The following is a 14,591-nucleotide window of genomic DNA, read 5'->3' as shown; positions in this document are numbered from 1 at the left end:
AAGGATCCCTTCCAACTCACAGGATTCTATGATTCTATGCTGTGCCCACAGGACAGATGAGTTCTCCATGCCCTGTCTTCTGCTGTAGCCTACCCATGAAATCTCGAGTAGAGTAATAACAAAAAGGAGAGAGAAGTACAGTCCCCTCCTCCACCCATGTCTCTCACCAGCCTTCCTACTTCATCTTCCCACTGGTTTTAACATTAACAGAATCCTTATTGATGTTGTAGTGCTGTGAAAGCTTCTGATTCTGTGCAACGAGCACATGTTAGCACCTTAGGACAGGTGCTTTAAAATGACAGTGTGGTGCACTGAATTTCCTGGGTGTTTGTCAACGTTTGATAACATTGTTATAACAAATGCAACAGAGGAAGCTGGACGGCACATGGAAAAATAACAGTTTGATGAGCACAGCTGAGCTGTGCTTTCTCCTGTCAGAATGAACTTTTCGCCTACGTTCTGCTGCAGATCCATATTTTGTTTATAAATGTCTCTGTGATTAATAAGGCTGAGAGAAAAACAGTACATGGAAATCTCCTTTCATGAGAAAGCTGTCCAGACAGTTTTCTATGCCACAGAACAGAGATGCCTCTGTTTTGGTCTATATGCTTATTATGACGGCTGCACTCAGTGGAGCATGCTGCAGGAATAACTGGAACAGAAGAGCACTGTGGAGATGATCCTCAGTGATGGCACTGAGGATCCCCTGTACTGCAGATACAAAGGCCTGAGAACAACTTTCTTGACTGTTGGCTTTGATTGTTTTTTTGTTCAAAGTAATTTGCAGTTCATCATAGAATTGTTTGAGTTGGAAGGGCCCCTTAAAGGCCATCTGGTCCAACTCCCCTGCAATGAACAGGGACACCCACAGCTCGATCAGGGTGTTCAGAGCCCCTCCAGCCTGACCTTGGATGTCCCCAGGGATGGGGTGCCCACCACCTCTCTGGGTAACCTGTTCCATCACCTCTCTACCCTTGCTGTAAAAGACTTCTTCCTTATATCCAATCTAAATCTTCCCTCTTTCAGTTTGAAACCATCTCACAGAATCACAGAATCCTTACAGTTGGAAGGGACCTCTGAAGGTCATCTAGTCCAACTCTCCTGCAATGAGCAGGGACATCCACAGCTAGATCAGGTTGCTCAGGGCCTTATCCAGCCTGGCTTTGAAAGTCTCCAGGGATGGGGCAACAACCATATCACTGGGCAATGTATCCTAGCGCCTCGCTGCTCACATCTTAAAAGATTTTTTCCTCATATCTAACCTAAATCTCTTAAAGTTTGAAACCATTTCCCATTGTTCAGTCACCACAGACCCCACAAAAGAATTTCTATCCTTCTTTCCTGTAGCTCTCCTAGATACTGAAAGACCATTATCAGGTCACCTTGGAGCCTTCCCTTCTCCAGGGTGAAAAGCCCTGGTTCTCTCAGCCTGTCCTTGTAGGAGAGGTGTTCCACTCCATGGATTAGATTTGTGACCCTTCTCTGGATGCACTCCAACAGGTCTATCTCTCTCCTGTACTGAGGACTCCACATCTGGATGCAGTACTCCAGGTGAGACCTCACTAGTGTGGAGTAGAGGGGCAGGATCACTTGCCTCAACCTGCTGGCCATGATCCTTTCGATTTCCCCTTGTCTTTTTACAACACACCAGGCTAAAGAGTCTCTCCCCTTCTTTCATAGAGCCCCCCACTAGATACTGAAATTTCAATGGGCTGTGCAGGAAATGCAGAGCTTTTTACAAACAGATACCTGTAATGCAAAATGCCCCAGCAGCTGTAATCCAGAAGTAAGGTGAGGGATGAACTCTGCACAGAGCAGGAAGTGATAGGTCTTTAATTATATCAACATTACATCTCATGTGATGACAACAAGGATGTTGGTCTAGAGATATGGCTGTCTGGGTTTGGGCTGTGCTCAGAGTCTTGCTATGCTGCTTTCTGCCAAGGAGCCTGAGTTGCACTAAACGAGGTGTGAGAAGTTTTTGGCAATGCTGTTCCCTCTAAGGTATACCAGGGCTTCTGCTTGTCTGTGCCTCTCATGGCCAAGAATCATAGAATCATAAAATCAGAGAATCACAGACTGGTTGGGTTTGAAGGGACCTCAAAGCCCACTCAACCTTACCACTTACCGTGGGCAGAGCTGCCACCCACCAGCTCAGGCTGTCCAGGGCCCCATCCAACCTGGCCTTGAGCCTCCAGGGATGGAGTACCCGCAGTCTCTCTGGGCAGCCTGTGCCAGTGCCTCACACTCCTTTCAGTGAAAAAAAGACTCCCTGAAACCTGACTGCAGCTGCACACTGCAGCTGCACCCTGTTGCCCCTTGATACACTCAAAAGCCCATCGCCCAGCTTGTGCCTCTGTGCTGACATAAGAAATCCCTCTGTAGACACCTCATTTCAAACACCTATTCAAAGCAATTGGCATAGCTGCTCTTAAATGCAACCCTGTAGAGATCAACTGAAGCCATTAGTGTACTCTGGATGATCCAGAGAGTAACATTCACTCCTTCCAACACTCATGTTGACTAAAGAGCTCCTGACACCCAGGCACTCCTCAGTGCTGAGAGTTTCGCATTTCAGTGGGGAAGCATGAAGTGAGCATGTGATGAGAGAGCTTTAATGGCTCTGAGGGAGAGGGCAGAGCATCACCAGTTCTTCCAGTGTTTAGCGGCAGCTTTTGTGTGACAATTCAGGTGCCTTAATTTACATCAAATGTAGAAGAAGTTTCTTATATCAGCAGAACTGTCAGTAGAAAACAGCCAAGGACTTATCTGTGAGGTGCAGGATAGTGAGAAAATGGGCAAGTGAAGTGGGCAAGTTCACTAACCTCTGTGCAGAAAGAAAATTCAAAGCACATTATCTGCTGTCATTGTGCGACTGGATGCTACTTGGCAGATGTCCTGCCTGCTAACTTCAGAATGCAAAGTTTGCCAAATGGCAGGCATGCAGAGATCCTGGTAGACACACAGAAGTAAAATTAGCTCAGGCAACAAAGGGAGGAAGGAGAAACAAACAAATTAACAGATCTCTAGATATCTTGTGGCTTTTCCTCACTAGCCTGAGCAGGTTCGTTTCCACTGGGATTTATGGAAGATATTGCCACAGCAAATTTGTTTGTCACAAATAAAGAGGAGAATTTTCAGTGCAGAAAAAATGTAGTTTAGGACATGAGTCCACTATTGTGCACTTAAAGCTATAAAACGGCGGCAGTGCCCTGATAGCGCAACTAAAGTTCAATTCCCCACATAAGAGGCTGTTCCGAGAAACCATCCCATAAAATCCAGCCAGAGAAAATACAAGGAGAAAAAGAGGCACCTCCTCTGCTGCTCTAGAAGTCATTTACAGATCACATTACACTGCAGGGATCCATCGGGGCTAATCTTCCTTGCTTACAGGTGTGGCATGCCAACAGTTTGGTTGATAGGATGGGAGGGAATGGCCTCAAGTTGCACCAGAGGAGGATCGGTTGGATATGAGGAAAAATTTCTTCTCTGAATGAGTGGCACAGGCAGCCTGGGGGAGGTGATGGAGTCACCGTCCCTGGAGGTGTTCCAGAACTGCATGGATGTGCCACTGAGGCACATGGTAGTGGGCACAGTGGGTATGGGCTGATGGCTGGACCAGGTGATCTTAAAGGCCTTTTCCAACCGTAATTATTCTGTGATTCTTAAATGGTGAATGAGAAGAAGACTGAATTGGTCTCTTTCTTTTGGAGGTCTCTTCAAAATTTGAAGAAAAAATAATATCAAGTGAGGGTTTGCTACCAGCATGACTGCTATATGTTCTGCACGTTCATCAGAGTGAGTGTGTGCAACACCACAGCTCATCCTGAATCGCAGAATCTTAGGGGTTGGAAGGGACTTCTGGGGCTCATTGAGTCCAACCCCCTGCCAAAGCACATTCTGTACAGTAGGTTGCACAGGAACTTGAAGCCTTTTGCCACTGCTTGGCAGAGATACAAATTCAAGGCATGTGTGGCAGCAATCAGCTATCTGGCATTGCATAGCTCTACCACTCACCACTGTCATGGCAGCTATTTGCCTCTTACTGGATGGAGATGGCCTGCAGAAAACAGTGGCTGTGATTTCATCAGAGCAGGTGAGTCATTCTATCAGCTTGCTGCTGCCCTGCAGTTAGCCGTACCCTCGCTTTCTGGTGAGTGAATGCACTGAGTGAGCTCAGCATGGACAACCTACACAGGCCCAGAGCCAGTGCAGGGTGAGTGGTGGGAATGCACAACCAGAAGGGGAAAGAGGAAGCCAGGGCCTCTGCTGCTGGCAGCCAGTGTGATTAAATCACCTTATCCGAGGCTGCAGACTCAGCAAAACAACTCACTTGGCATAATACCTTTGCATGAATAGGGAATCCTCCTTTCAAAGGTTCTTCAGGAGATATGGGTGGGAAGGAAAGGGGAGAAAGACCTCAGATCTGCAGCAAATGGTGCATCCTACACCTCCTTCATGGAAGCTCTCCTACAGGCTTCTCATTCAAACAGCAAAGCAATGGCAGTTTGCTATTTCTTGGACTGTAAATTAAAGCAGAAAAAAGAATCCTAACATGTTCATGCTAGTACGAGTCTCAATCATTCATGCTATTATCATTGTTAGCTCTGTTAGGGAACAGAATAATAGCAAGAGGCATCTTGTTACCCTGTGAAATAGCTAAATTAGTGCCACTTGCTGCTGATGCTTCTCTCTCCAGGCGGGGTGCAGCTATCAGTCGTGTTTATCAGGTTGGAGAGTAGCACAGCAGTGTTACGAGCTTAACTCCCCAGCATCAGCTGACCAAAATGATAGCTGTGTGTTCTCATTTTAGCTGTGTGCGCCTTGGAGAGCACAGGTATTTCACAAGCACTTACACAGCAGAATATGTGCTGGAGCAGCAGTGGTAAACATCTTGAATTTAGGACTCTGAAAGAAAACCAGGTAAGGCTTCAAGACACATACATGGGTGCTTTGCACTGACTTTAGAGAAATTCTGATGAAAATAAAGCATGTCTATTTAAAAGAGAAGGCATATAACCACCTGAACAGTGTAGCAAGCTTCCTGGGGCTCTCCACTATGCTGTCTCCAACTCTTGAAGTGTTTCAAATCAGCAGTTGCAGTCTTGCAGCATTGCTTGCTGCAAGGTGTGCTGAGTGAAACATGCTGGCCTTGGTTATGGAAACCTAAAGAACGTGGTCATGGGTGTCCCTTCAATCCTCTGAAGCCTTCAGATCCATCAGAGAATTGAAGGCCAGCCACTAGGACAAAAGATGCCATTACTGACAAAAGGCTGGGGCTGGTTATGAAGCCTATTTTTCTCAAATGCTGGCTTCCTCAGGTCTAGGGGAAGCCATCTCTGAACACCAGCCTGTTTTTGTGTGAGCATGTGGCTGTGGTGCACACAGTTCTCAGTGTGATGCTGGGAGGAGGAGGAGGACATTGAGGCAGGCAGTGGGACTGAGCTCTGGCTGAGTCAGTCACTGCTATGTAAGTCCGTGATGCTGTTCTGATTTTTACTGGCTGAGATTCTACCTCGTTATTCCAGAAAGAAATCATAATTTAATTTGATAAGATCTTCAGGTAGGGAGGCAAAGGGTGTGGGTAGTGATTTACTCCTCTTTGAAATTATAATTATCATCTTTCATCTATTTAAAGACTCTTCATATTTACCTATGTAAGGCAGTCGAATATGGTCAAAGCCTTGTGGTTTTCGTTTCTCATGACTCAGACAAAGCTGACCACAGCTCTAAAACCCTTCTCAACATACTCATCATATTACATTTTATTGTTCCTACCTTCCCTATTTTTGCAGCCTCCAGCTTGTTGAAAAAGCTTGTTGCAGCAGTGGATTCTTTTCCCCCACCTTGTCTGCACAGGGAAAATGCGTCATTTTGGAAAAACAGTCAGCTTACTTAGTTCAGCCACGCTGTTGACTGTGACATGAGTGTTTTTCAGTAAGGAGTCAAGCCAAGCATCCTGCGCAGATGCAGGGAGCCCATGCAGTGGGAACTGAGGACAATACTTGGAGGTCTCATATAGGGTAAGAAACCTCCCAATGGAGTCAGTGAAGAGCAACTGTGTTGTACACACACAGAAATGATGATCTCATGTAAAGAAGAGCTAACTCATTAAGGAATACAGTGCCCAAAGAGGCTGAAGCCTAGCATACACAAGACACGTGTTCAAAAAGCATTAACCAAGACTGACTAGCTCATTTTTAACGCAGTGTCTTTCGTTCACGCAAACTTCAAATTTATGTTGAGCATCGTGTTACTTAGAGCGTGGGTGCAAAACTTTCTAATATGACATGTGCTGCTAACAGACAGAGCTTGGCTGGCTCAGCACTGCAATCACAACAGCCTCCTATTTGCATCCTGCCACCATCTCCTTTTGCACTCCTGCATTAGCTGGAAGCTCTTGTCTTCATTGTGGCCACTTCTAATTCCTTCGTCCTGCATTCCCAGCTCAAATGCTCCACTATAATCCTTAAATTCATTCTGTATTCTTCCTAAACTTCCTCATCCCTATCACCTTCTTCCATGTCAGTGGATACGTCTGCTTTCCATGATATGTATTGTACTTATACATATTAGCTTTTTAAGTTTTGCTTGTTAGTATTAAGTTTTGTTTGTTAGTATTATTACCAAGTTGCCATAAGCACTTGAGAATGCTAAATCCAGATCAAGACTCCATGAGGCTGGACTATGGCCAGGCCCCAGATCTCTTGCAGCTTCCAGCTTGAGATAAGAGGTGGACACAGGCAAGTAGACAGGAGTAGTGCAAGAAAGCAATGAGATAGGAATAAACATTTGCATAGAATCATTACGGTTGGAAAAGACCACTAAGATCATCTTGTCCAACCATTATTTTGCCTCACCTTTTCAAGTTCTTGTTTGTAAGACAGGGCTAGTCTTCCGTCCCTGTTGGCACAGTGCATGGATGCTCAGGTCAGGAACTGGTCCAGAAGTTTGGCTCACTCCTGTGATATGATTGATTGCAATTAAGAAGGATGGAGCTGAGAGTACCCCTGTAATGAGGGTATGCAGTATTAGCAGGCAGAATGCAGTGAAGTTTCAACCTTTGCACCAGTGTCTGTATCTGAGGAAGCAGCAGCCTGTTCTGGATTGGTGGTAGAGCTCAGGCAGCATTAAGGAATTTAATAAGAATAGATTTAATAAGAAATTAAAAAATAAGTAATGTATGCCAGCTAGGGGAAAGAAAAGCAACAACCAAAAAAGTTGCAATTGTTCTAAAGCACAGATTATGAAGTGTAGAAAACTGACAGGCAATACTGAATACATCAGGGGCACAAACTTGAAAAAGCTAGAAAGAGATTTTAAGAAAATCTGGTATAGAAAAAAAATGCTTAATGTCTTTACTGATATAAAGAAGACATGGGGCCTTCTTTTAGTTCTTACAGAACAAGCATGTTTATTGAACTTGGTGAGCCTTATCCTACCTATAGCTTTGTCCCCAGTCCACCCCAAAAGGAGCGAAAGGAAGAGAAATAATTTGCCTGGAAGTAGCTATGCTGAGAAAGGATGTGATAGCTTCTGAAAATAAAACAGCTGAAGAGGGAAGATGATGGTGTTCATTGAATCGTGATCAGTCTACGAGAGCCTCAGTGTCACGCTGAATGGAGGACAGTGAAATAATAGGGAGTCATAGTTATAGCGTTAGTTATGGTGGACCTCCCCTGCCTAAGTGGGAAATCCAATGTCTAAATATGCTCGAGCATCTGAACGTCTGAAGCAGAGCCCTCTGAACACAGCAAGTCATTGGAGCTTCTTCTGTGTGAGGAGTGCGTGGGGAGTAGTGTGTGGGGCTGCAGCAGAGCAGCCTGTTCCCATGGCAGAGGGGAGATCATAGAATCATTAAGATTGGAAAGACCACTAAGATAATTGAGTCCAACCATCAGCCCGTGCCTGTGACCGCTCTAGCCTACGTCACCCAGTGCAACATCTCTTTTCTTGAACACCTCCAGGGATGGTGACTCCAGGTCATGCAGGATGTGCTGGCACCGAGTGTTGATGCTCTGGAGCAAAGTTAATTACTCATGTCATCATTTTAGTTCTCTGACCTTCCCACTAATGTTTCCTCTGTATTCCTTTGGTTTTGTGTGTGTGGCTTCCTCTGGTCCAGGTCTCTTATCTTCCCATCATGACATTTTGATAGGCAGTAGGCCAAGTAGGGCTCAGCACTAAGAAGTAGTTAGCATCCAGATAGGTCAGGAGGGGGTTGTGCATGGCTGGGTTTTCCCAACTTCTTCTCAGAAACAAGTGTCGATAGAGCGAGGGCAGTGAAACTGCAAACACGAAATCAAACCACAGCGATGCTTCAGAATTATGTGAGGGCAAGGAGGAGCTCACCTTGCATATTTGCTCATTTGCTGGAAAGGGAAGTCATCAAATGCTGCCTAGGAACTGCAGAGCGTGCTGCAGAGAGCTCAGCGTTTGCTTCCTGCACCTCTCCTGTGCTGCACAAGGCCGATCTCATGGTCTGAAAAGTTTCCTTCTTGTGGATGCAGTTGTGTTCAGTGTCTTTCTCCCTTCCTACAGCAAACTTGCTGGTTCCTTATTTTCATTGTGGATTAATGGATAGGTAGACTACTGCGTGTATGCGTGTGTTTGTAGAAGTTGTAGTTAGTACCTGTTTAGATTTGCGGGTATGCGATCTTGTTAGGAGTTTCATAATTTCTCCTGGAGTTTCCTTATGTGTGAAATGGAGATAATAATACGTAATTACCTACCTTGCAGGGATGTTGTAAGGACAAATTAACCAATGCATGTGTGGGTGTTCGCAGATGAAAAGCATGATATTATGACTGAATATAATGATTGAATGTTGTAGAACAGAGTTTGTGTTTGTTATGCTGATTGAATATGAGACGAAAGTGCCTTGTGTGTGTTTATTTGTAGTGAAGTACCAAGTATTTGTGGAAGGTGGGAAACAGGAAGCTGAGTTTGGGGCAAGTGTCAAAAAGATGGTTAAATATAATCCTTACATGTTACTGACCTTCTTCTCTTCACTGAGGCTGATGCTGACAAGAGGGAAGGCAACAGAAAAACAAAAACAGGGCCAAGCTATAGAAGAAGGGAATTAAAATAAAATACAATTAAAGATCATGATCTCAAAGAACAACAATGCATAAACTCAATAGGAAAATAAAAGCTAGGGTAAATGAGGACAAGGGAGAGAAAAGAAACCTCAGGGATTCATGATGTGGGATTATCTCAGTACATAAAGTTATGAAAAGTAAACACCAATTTAAGAGACATCACACACACTTGATGGAAAGCATATGCAGGAAAAGAAAAAGAGTGGAGTGGAAAGGAAGAAAGAAGATGTGCTTAATTATTTCTTGTTTTCGTTTCATTAAATGTAATGTCATCATTCTTCTATTTCTTATGCTTTGTTGAGAGGCACTTCTTTAGAAACCTTAAAGGTGGTGTCAAATATCTCTGGCTCTTTTTCCATGTGTTCCAGAAGCAGGTTGGTGAGGGTTAAGGTCTGGATGCTTTTGTCAGACTAAGAATGGCCCTGTCTGGTTTCATTTGGCTTCCATGACTTCTCTGGAAATTAATGGAACAAATTCATTTCCATCGACTCCAGTGAAGCTGTACCAGGAGTGAATCAGATCCATTCTCCCTGCTAAATGCATCTGTCTCTGCTGCCTTGTAAAGCTCTGATCCAAAATCTATTTCAGGTTAAACCCGGAAAACTTTGTGATTAAGCACATAGAAATAAAACCAAAGATTTTTATGATCTCTCACTGAGCATGGTATGTGGGTGTGTGAGCTACCTGGAGGACTGGTGAGGGCAGGTGGAACACGAGAAGGACAAAGGGGTAAAAAAAGCCACCATGCTGCAAAGCTCAAGGAACAGGCTGACATTCTTTGCGAACTGACCTGAGTTGGAATGGGAATCCAGAGTTGGAATGAGAATCATTGGCCAACATCTCTGTGGGGTCCTGTGGCCGGTTTCCCTTTGCTGCCTCTTTTTTTCCCTCTCATCCCTGCTCTCCAAATCCAGGATAGCTCCTGTTCTTCACCTGGTCCCTGTTTCACATCTCTTCCTCGCATCCCAACACTTATTTTAGGCTGACTCAACCTCACCTCAACATTCTGACCCAAATTAATCTTTTGTGTAATTCAACTGACTGAAATTGACGTAAATGAAGTTACATCAGAGCTGAAATTAGCCCAGTGTGACTAAAATAGCACCTGCCTTGTCTACCAAACCATTGCCTGTTCCTTCTCCACCTCCACCCGCATACCATGGTGTTAGTATTTCTTTCTTTCTCTTCCCCGTTCTCATTTTTCTGCCAAGAACAGGCTGTGCTATTGGTGGTCCTCTTCAACATCTGCTTTTGTTTCACCTCCACCTCAGAAGCTGTCAGGCTGTGTTAGAAGAGGTGCCTTGTCTGTGTCCTAGACCTCTTCCAAGACCAATTATTTTCCACCTTCCATTAGATTTTGCTGTCCTTCATGTTACAGATTAGCCTGGTTGCAGTGGGCGCCTTCACGTGCCTGTCGTACTGTCAGTCTTACTCCAAAAAAAAATACAAGTCAATGAGCTGAGACTTGCAAAGGCAGCATAGCAGGATGGTGGCAGAGCTATGGATGTTAAACATCAAGCTTCCCTTTCTCTTCTATGATTACATTTCTGCCAACATAGCATTTCTTATCCTCTCTTACAAGCCTTATCTTTGGGCCCTTAACCTCATGCATGTTTTAACTTTCTCCTTCATTGTCTTTCTCATACGCTCCGATTTCTCTCAGCTTCCTCTTGCAAGGGGAGGCTTTCTCCTTTCCTCTTGGAAAACCCCTGGCTGCTCCTCTCTGGCTGATCCACGTTTTGTTTGGCAGTGTGCTCCGCCATTCCCAACTGGGTATCTCTCTGGGGCAAAGATTTATTCCATAATTGCACTAGCTTATTTATTACCATGGCATATACATTTGCAGTGTTACACAAACTGTAAAGGCTTCTAGTTCTAAAGGTCACCATTGGCATACCTTGTGTTTACTTTCCCAACACAGCTGAGCTCAGAACAAAAGGGACCGGCAAGCCATTGAGAAGATGAAGGCAGGGAATCATACTGATCTAACTAATTTACTAGGTCAGCATTCATAGTGCTGCAAACAAACAACCTAATGCAAACTCAGCCTGCTCCAGACAACTTAATTAATTCCTCTGCACTGCTGTGGATTCCCATGACAGTATATGGCTGCATATATACTGAAGCCTAGAGGGCATTTTTGCGCTGAACACCCAGAGCAGGAGCTATTTACCATTCTCAGTGTCAGGCTGGCCCAGTCTCATATGGGTACTTGTGTACAGCCCTTCTCATTCCTCTGCAGGTGTCAGAGCTGCTTCTAGTCTGGCACACTGAATGTCAGCTGAAGCTTCCTGGGTGTGATGGACACAGGCTGTGACACTGCTCTGTCCTGATAGATAAGGCCAAAAGCTCCCAAGAGCTTTTCTGCAACTAATGCTCTTGGATAGAAAGGCCCTGTGCCACCCAGCTACCAAGGCCACCAGCACATCCCTCCTGTTGCCTGCCACAGCATTACCCCAAGCATTGGCAAGAGTGATACTTGAGCTGTAATTTGCCGTTCACGTTGCTCTGCAGTGTTGAAAGAGGATCACAGGGCTTACATGAGAGGATTAAATGACTCCACTACATCCCATATGCAACTTGCAGGAAGAGAATAAATTAAATGTTTGTGAAAAATGCAAAATGCTAAGCCATTAGTTGCAGCCCTTCCCAAGATCATCCGCTGTCTAATTGCATTTCCTGCCTTACTGTGGTCAATTTTCAGCATGGTGGGGGGGAAAAATCCAATCAGTGCTTCCTCTACTAATTGGCATCCTCAACACAGTGGATGTACAGCCATGAAGGCTGGGCTCTGTCATCCTGCCTGTCAGAGCAGAAGTATTCCAAGAGGGGCTGGGATCTGCCACAGGCTGTGTGCTTCCCCAGGGACGCAGCTGCATCTCCAGCAGAAGGAAATAAAGACAGAAAGATGGGGAAGGAGAAGGTGTGGGGGTCTGAAAAGCAGAAACATGTTACTGAGCCAGCCTTGCTGGAAAAGCAAAAGGAAAAATGTCCGTAGTCATTCTCGAGGTGAGATTTGTGAAAGATGCCACAAAAGGATGACAGGGCAAATATGAAAGAGCAGTTGAGGGAGATAGGTTAAACAAATGAATAAAGATCTGTGGATTCTCCATCCTCAGAAGAAAAGAGAGAAAAAAACACCACAGGCAAGCTCAGAGCTGTGGTTTATTTCTGCTACAGCTCCTTCTCTACCTCCCTTCCTCCTATGAGTTTCGCATGAGTGCCAATATGGTTACATTCTGCAGCCTCAAAGCAGGGTGTGACTTGGGGCAATCTGTCTGAAAACTGCTCCTTTGAAGAAAGGAATCTTAAATGTGATGACCAAAGTGTTGAGATATGAACAATGAGAATAGTTCATGAATCTGGATTCAATCAGAATCCATTTGATTATTTTTAAACCTGTAAGCCTGAAAGTAATAAGCTTTCTTAAGAAACATGCCGCTTATTTTAAAATGAGCAGTGAGTTTTGATTAAATGGATCTAAAAACAGTCACTGGAGGAACATAAGTGCATTAAGTGCATTTGGGTTTTGCTCTGGGAAGAATTCAAAACCAGATTCTTCTGTTGCTGCTGATCTGAAAAGACTGAAATTAGTGTGACTTCACTTGCACTCATGCAAGTCGTAGCCCCGCCATGACTTTGCTGGATGGAAACACTGAGGAGTGAACAGGAGGGAAGCATCCTGTGGATCTGCTGGCGCTTCTGGAGACTTTTAAGTTAAATAAGCATCAGAGGCCAACATGTCCTGACTACAAAAGGACAACTTCCAAACACACATCTTGATACCTAGCTTTTAATGAATAAGAAATCTGTTAATTCCACCAACACCTCCGAGCCCACACTTCAGCCTTCTGCATCTCCTTTTGGAGTGGTCCGTTTTTTCTTTCCTGTGCTGCTCCCTTCATGCTGTTTTGCTTTTATTGTGAGGATCAATTTGCTTCCTACTTGTTTATTATTGTAGTTTAAGGATCACACATTTATTTCAAAGTATTCTAGTAATGATTAGCAGTATAACAAATAATCTAATTGTCAAGCCTAACAGTTTTATTCTTTCCTTCTCCTTACACAAAGAAGGATTTTTTTTGTTTGGTTTGCTCTACCTTGCTCTTTAAGCTTCCAGGACAACACTGTGGACTCCTGGGCCTCATCTCAGCTACCTATATGTTATACTGTGCTATCCTCTACTGACTGTACAGATTTTTACTGAATTTGTTCATTCTTAGACAAATTATTTCTCTCTTGCATTCCTTCCAGTGACTCTCTTATCCACCATACTGTACCTGAACATCTCCTTGCTATCAGCATGTAACTCCATCTAGCCAGCATCTTCTACCCCACTGAATCAGAGAATATCCCAAGCTGACCTGCAAGGACCACCAAGTCCAACTCCTGGCTCTACACAGGACCACTCCGAATCCATCTGAGAGTCCTGTCCAGACACTTCTCAAACTCTTGGGGCCATGACAATGGCTGTGGGGAACCTGTTCCATGCCCAACCACTCTCTGGTACAGAACCTTTTCCTAACACCCTACCTGGTCCCCCCCGACAGCTCTACGCCATTCCCTCAGGTCCTGTTATTTGTATTCCATTGTCTATAAAGTACACTCTGCTGTGAGAGTTACATCATTATAGCTGCATTAAGCATCCTGTTCAGACACTATGCCATTTATTCTCCACAATTTTCTTTCCTGAGATCTTCTCTTCAGAGCTTAACTCATTTGTGAAGGGACTTTACAGCTATCTGGCTCCTCCATCTCCTCCTCTTCTGGTTTGGCTTTGCAGAAGCCAAAGCAAATGTAAGAGACACCGCTGTTTTGTTTTGTTTTTTTTTCTGGTTGGTTGGTTGTGGGGGGTTTTAAGCTCTTCTTTGTAGCATTTCTGTGAAACACAGCAATATTATCTTTATTTTACAGACAGGGATCTGAGGCACAACAGACGACCTGGCCAAAGCCCCTCTGTAGCTCAGCTGTGTTCTGAACTGAAACAAGGTATTTGCTTTTGCTTCTACAGCAGTTGAAAGATGAGGCAAGAGGCCTAGGCCAGCGTGATTTCTTACAGGAAACTGCCTCTAAGTGTCGCCCAGTAAATAGGAGCAGCCAGGGAAAACAGCTACAGGCCTTTCTGTGTGCTCAGTCAGCAAATACCTCGCTTCAAGAAATGAGCCCGCAAACACAGTTGCTCCTTTCTGCTCTCTTCAGAGGACTCTATACCTATTTACTTTCACATGGAAACAACAGCCGAAAGACTGAGTGGGAGGCCAGAAGCACTTGACTCAGTTGCGGCAGTTCTCCAATTCAGCAGCTACGTTTTTCTCCCTGAGGCAGTGTAATATGACAGAAAGAAAGCATCTGAAAGCATTTCTTCATCGTTTAGATTGCAGCCCTGTCACTGCTGCAGAGGTGACACACCTACCCTCCACTGCCTGCAGCTCTCCAGCTCGCTGGAGGGAGAACAGTGAAGGCAAATGCTTTTTCCTATTCACCCTGAAA

The sequence above is a fragment of the Lagopus leucura genome, unplaced genomic scaffold (genome assembly GCF_019238085.1).
Source record: "Lagopus leucura isolate 7727_CA_CO unplaced genomic scaffold, USGS_WTPT01 Super-Scaffold_100159, whole genome shotgun sequence".
Classification (NCBI taxonomy): domain Eukaryota; kingdom Metazoa; phylum Chordata; class Aves; order Galliformes; family Phasianidae; genus Lagopus; species Lagopus leucura.
Note: the sequence above shows the minus strand (reverse complement) of the source record.